The sequence below is a fragment of the Marmota monax genome, unplaced genomic scaffold (genome assembly GCF_021218885.2).
Source record: "Marmota monax isolate L192 unplaced genomic scaffold, Marmota_monax_Labrador192_F-V1.1 WCK01_AAM20220418_F8-fsc00105, whole genome shotgun sequence".
In the NCBI taxonomy this organism is placed as follows: Eukaryota; Metazoa; Chordata; class Mammalia; order Rodentia; family Sciuridae; genus Marmota; species Marmota monax.
Genome location: NW_026692947.1, coordinates 1,895,991 through 1,902,422, shown reverse-complemented (window position 1 = coordinate 1,902,422; position 6,432 = coordinate 1,895,991).

Below are 6,432 nucleotides of genomic sequence, written 5' to 3'. Positions count from 1 at the left end.
TCTTTCTACCATTGCTTTCCAAAATGGCCACACTTCCTTTTCTCCATTTATTATTAAAGAGGAGATGCCTTTATCCCTGAACTACTCTGGCTTATACCAACTACTCCCTTCTCTGACCTCCAATAGCAGATTTTCCTTTGGCACATGAGAGCATCTGGTTTATGGGCATTAAGCTTTTCTCACCATGGCACTGGAAGATTTTCTAAGACAGAAACTAATTATGTAATATCACACTTCCAGGCAAGGTTAAATTCAAGCACTTGAGACAAATTACAGACAACTATTTTAAAAAGATCAAGATGGTAGAGATTATAATATGTTCCTTTTTTACTTTTCCCCTATTCAGTACCTGAAACTCTGAGCTCTTATATCAGAACCCAGGAATTCTACAGTAAACAGGCTGACTTTGGCACATCCTTTCTGGATTCAGTTTATGAATCTATAAGACGACAGCAGCAGAGTAGATAACACACAATTTCAATTCTGACATTCAATGATTTATTGCTTTTCCACCTTTGAGATCAGAAAGCTCTTTTTAACATCTCTCAATATTTTCCTAAAGCTCCCGGAAAGTGAAGGTCATGCTTCATAAATATGGCAAATATGCGTGGATATAAATAATCTAAATATCTCTTAAACTATTTAAACTCATGTCTGTTTTTTTTTTCCCATCAATGGTGCTAGGTAAGTAAACATAAACACCATTTCATCTAAAATTGGGGAATGTGGTCTGACAAGAATACTTGAAGTTTGCATAGGCTGTACTTCTGGCAGTCAATTCTTTTTCATTAACCAGGAAAAAAAATGTAATTGCTTTGGATTTTGTTTTGCTTTTGTTTGGTACTGGCCATTGAACTCTGGGGCACTGAGCTATATCCCAGATCTCTTTCGTTTTTAATTTGAAACAGGGTTTCATTAAGTTGCTGAGGCCGCCCTTGAACTTGTGATCCTTCTGCTTCAGCCTCCCAAGTCACTGGGATTACAGAAATGTGCCACCATGCCCACCCACGGTTGCTTTGTTTTAGGCTACCTCTAATGGTCAGTTGAACTCAGTAAATGATACCCAATCCTGGTTTTACTTGAATAATCAAGTATCCTCCTTTCCTGTACCAAAATACCATGTTCTTGAGCTAGGGATGTGGCTCAGCAGTAGAGTGCTCACCTAGCGTTCTTGTAGCCCTGAGTTTGATCCCCAACACCACACACACACACACACACACACACAATACTATATTCTTTTAAATTCCTCTGGCTAGATCCCACATCCTGCTGTATAAACACTAATTCAACTCATCTCCTCTACAAAATATTCCCCGCCTCACCCTAAATTCAGCCTTCACTCTAATTTACAAGGCAAATTTGATCTTTCCCACCTTTTCACATCAGTCTTACCTTATATATAGCTTTTTTAATTTATCAAAGTCAAATACAACTTTTTGATCACATGTCTGTGTTTTCTGGTGGCCTGAGAACTCTTTGCTCATCTTGCTCAATGATGACCACTGAATAAACTTATTGATTTATAATTGTTTCCTCTTTATGCTGTGTCCCAAAGCATGAGCTCCATGATTTAATTTAGGGGACCATAAGCATCTTCTTCAGTAAGGTCTAGATCCCTGTTTCCTCCTGGTAAGGAATTCTATCATAATGGCAAGAATGCTATCAGATGATGTTATCCCTGCCCTGCTGAATCATTAGAGCCTGAAATGACTTTCAGTACACTTAGTCCAATTCCCTCACTTTGTAAATGGGGAAACTACAGTTCAAAGAGGTGAAGGAACTTGCCCTAGGTCACTTGGCTGGTAAGAGGCAGATTTGGCAGTTGAACTCAGTAAGAGTTCATTCCACTGCATTTTGAACTCCTCTCCTATAGCAAATTGCTTCCCTTTAATATGAGACAGGGAGAAAAGTATTTCTTACGTCATAGTTCTGGCAGAAGAAATGAGTATTCAATGGAAAGTATGTATAGGGTGTTGACACTCCCAGTGCAAGGGACCAAGAGCCAAGAAACACAACTCTTCCTCCTCCTGTTCCTCCTCCTCCTCCTGCTCCTCCTCCTCCTCCTCCTTCTTCTATTTTTCTTTTTAGGAGGAAAGTTTTATTTTGATTCGTGGTTTCAGAAGTTCAGTCCATGGTCTGCCAACTCCATAGCTCTGGCCCAAGGTGTGGCCGGACATCAAGGTGGACATGGGTGGAGGAAGTGACTCAGGACATGGTAACCAGGAAGTGGAGAGCTAGGAGACCCAATTCGAATACTCATTTCCCCACCAACTTTCAGTGTGACCTTGAGTGACACAGACTACTCCTTATGCTTTTCAGGCATTCAGTATTTCATCAAAAAAAAAATGGGGCTATCCACCTTGCCTGTCTGGTTCACCAAGTTGGCAGGAGGAATATTTATACAAACCTTTAAGTACATAAAGTGATCTTTATCATCCCTTGTGTCTGACAGAATGGATTTTTAATGACATGTTAAACATTATCCAAGTGCCTACATGTGCAAGAAACTGTGCTAAATGTTGTGAGGATTTTACAGGTGTCCAGACAGGTCTCTGGCCCTTATTTACATATAGCCTTTTGTGGAGGATAAGGGTTTTGCCTGTAGAGCCACCAAGAAAGTCACTACTACCCAGAGTATGGAAAGAAATTGCCAAGGAGTGCAGAAGAGGGACCTATTGGCTGAGCCTTGAGTGATGGGTAGAATTGAAATGGGCAAAGATGCTTGGATGGAGGGGGATGAAGAAGGTGGAGTATGTGACAAAGGGCATTCAGAATGGAAATGACCTAAGGTGGCAAAACCCACCATGTCCTTAGGATTGGCAAATGGATTTGCTTGGCTGGAGCTGGGTTTCATGTAGAGGAGCAGTATGTAATCAAGTTAGAAATATGACTATATATCAGCAATGACCGAGAATATCATTCCAAGAATATAAATTAGGATTGGGAAGTCTACAAATCTTAATTTTGGCTCTAGACTTACTTTCACTCCACCAGTTAGTCTTGAGAAATTGGCTTCCCTTCCTCAGCTGTGAATTGTAGGAAAGTAAATAATTTTTAAGTCTTACTGATTCTGTAGGGTTTTTTGTTGTTGTTGTTGTTGTTGTTTCCTCCTTGACACAATAGAGAGCCATACAAGGTCTTACAGTGAAGGAGAAAAAATTAAAGCTTTGTACTAACCACGGGCTCTTCAAAGACCACCAGAGCCTGGCACACTGTTGGTTCTCAAGTGGAACAGATGGGGGATGTAGACATGGTAGAGAAGCCAGGGATACATTTCATGTGTACATCAAGTCAACTTGAGAAAGAGGGGTTTCCAAACTGGGGGTTCGTATCTAATCAGTGCCAGTATCATTGTAAAGATAAGCCGGACAGACGGAAGAGGAGAGTCCCTTCTTACAAAACTCAGCCTCCTAAGCAAGCCATTTTTGGGCAGTTAACGATTCTCTAGGCACCAAGAACAAAACTCAGCCACTCCTTTTTCCCCTGCAACACATCCTGAGTGTGCAGCCCAGGGTTTTGCATATCTGGGACATCCCAGCTGCTAATATCTGGGCTTCCTGCCCAGTTGCATCACTTTGCAGGGAAGTGCACAGGCCTTGGGGTTCTGCTGGAGGAAGAGCCTGGGCTCACAGGCAGGCAGGTAGAAGAAGCCTTAGCCACACCCAGATTGGCAGCACTGGGAATTTTTCCCACAGCCCCTGCAGGAGGCAGACAGGGTGGGGGTGAGCGGAGCAGCTAACTCTACCAGCAGTGTACACTTTTCAGTTCCCTGTCCCGGAAGCTGCTGGCATGGGTGGCGTCATTTCCCTTTCCTGTGCTTTTTTTTTTTTTTTTTTTCCTATTGTGCTCTGCTTTAACCAGCTCAACTTGCTGCCACTCTTTCTACCAAGAGTTCCTCCGGACACAGCTGAGCTCCCAGAGTTGGCTAACTCCCTTCACCAAGCTGCTTGTGAAGGGGAGCCCTAGACAAGGAGTTAGGACCAAAAAGCTAGATAAAGCCTTGAATTCAATTTCCCCAGCTAGGAAATTCCTTTCCTTCTAATTTTGCAAACAAACATGGAGAATCTCTTAGGTGCAGACACTGAGCTGCATCAACCCAAAGTGGTACAAACATGATCTCTTGGTCCTCCAATAGAACCTCAGAGCATTGTGAAGCCTTTGATGCCAGAGTTCTTAACCTGGGAGGAAAAAATGGGAAGAAACCACATCTTTTCACAAGTACCTAATCAAAATTCAACATTTTCTTTAGTTTTGAGGATAGCAGCAAATACAAACCACAGACACATTAGCAGTCACTGATGGAAATCACAAATATTTTTATATCTCATTATAGTTTTTCACATGTCTTAAAATGTAATTTGTATTCATCGCTACTTAGAAATGCTGCTAGATCATGTTAACAAAGAAACATTTATTCATAATCTACTTGTAATTTCTATATTTTCATAGCTATATTTCAATATGTTGGTTTCATAATCTTTTCTCTTTTATGCATTCATAAAAATTATTCTGCCAGGCATGGTGATGCATGCCTGTAATCCTAGTGACCCAGGAGGCTGAGGCAGGAGGATTGCAAGTTCAAGGTCAATTTAGCAAATTAGCAAGACCCTGTCTCAAAAAAGGGCTGGGTGGGGGAGGCTGAGGATGTAGCTCGGTGGTCCAGTGCCCCTGGGTTCAATCCCCAGGATCAAAAAATAAAATAAAAATTATTCTTAGCAGAGTTCCTAAGTTTCACTGGTGTGCCAAAGAAGCCCATGACACACAGAAGGTTAAGAATCCTTGTTGCGACAGCAGAGGAAAGACCCATGTTATGGTGACCACACATAACCAGGTGAGTCAGAGTCTGAAAAGAAAGAAGGTATTTATGGAGAAGATGGGATAGAAAAATTGAAAGTCCATATACTGGCTTTTGGGTGGAAAGAGGGAGTTGTGCCTAGAGACAAAGATGGCTAACAAGTTTTCTTAGAGAAAGTGTGGGTTGAGCAAGCCATTGAAGAACTCAGGGCTCTGTGAGCTTTGGGGATGGAGAGACTATGTCAGTGTCAGAAGGACTCTTACTTCTATGGCAAGGAAAGAGGGAGCAAAATTCTTAAGACCAGAGGGTGCTTCTGTAGCCATACCTAAGGGACACTGCCCCTGCAGGTATTGGGTGAGGTTCAGGGCAGGTATTGAAGAAGGTTGAAAGGGGCCCAACTGCAATCAACTGTGAACACCAGAGTTGCAATGACATTTTCCATTCCTAAAAAATCTATGACTGCTTTTCTTTGGTAACCTGCTAAATCCAGAATCCAGACTCCAAATCAACATCATACACATCCATCCCAGGAGCTCAAGAGACTTGCTGATTCACATGCTTCCCATTGTTTCTAGCCACTTGTTTGTCTCAATGTGACCACCTCAGGGGTTACCAAAGGGACAATCCCTGTACAGTGCCTCAGGGGCATCTCATCTACATTTGTAACTTGCTCTTCCTGGCCACCTGTGGGGGGTGTTTTGGAGACACTGGGGAGAGGAGGAAGAAGAAGTCAGTACCTCTTGAGTTCTTTCTCCTCCCTCACAGGGTTGCTAGTTGAAAAAAGCCAAGGATTCCCTGCCCCTATGGGAAGGTGTTACTGCTACTACTGGCCTTGTTGGGACATACCTGGGATTACAGGTCTCCCAAGTGAGTAGGGGCCAAGTTAACCACATCTCAGAAACCTGATCAGCCCAGGGGGTCAGGTGGAAGAGCTGAACTTCAACCTTCAGGATGCAGAAAGAAGGAGCGTGAAGACCACAGTCTGGGGAAAAATGGAAACCAAAGCCAAGAAGACCAGATAGAAGGGGAAAATAAGTTCTTGCTATGAGTTAGAAATTAGGAAGATAGAATAAGAGGGAGAAGTTCCAAGAGAGTAAGAGAGCATCCAAGAGATCTCCCAAAGCCACAGGCTTCCTCCAAGAGGGCACTGCCTGCACAGCTGGAGAGCCCCTTACTACACACACACACACACACACACACACACACATACACACACACACATTTAAGAAGAAAGCTGTCCTCAAACAACTGTGTTTTATGGGAAATGAAATAAGAAAATTTGAGACTCAATAAATAGTAACAGACATCACTTTTTTAATGAGTATCTGCTACCATCAGGCACTGTACAAAGATCTTAAATCCTCATAAAGTGTCATAATCAAATCTCTCCTTCACTGTGCAGATAAGGAAACTGAAGCCTAGGTTCAGTAAGATCACTCAGTAGGTGGCAGAGCATGAGTTCACACCAAGCCTATTCTCTTTCCCACTTGGCCAAACGTCCAGGCAATTAAAAAAAAAAAACAGTAGTCTTGAACCTGTGTAGCTATTAGAGGTTTGCTCTGGAAGATGGAAGGAGGCTAGAGTGTTCCCGAGGAGGAGCCCAGGCTTTCAGCTGGGCTGGGAACATTGTGTGACAC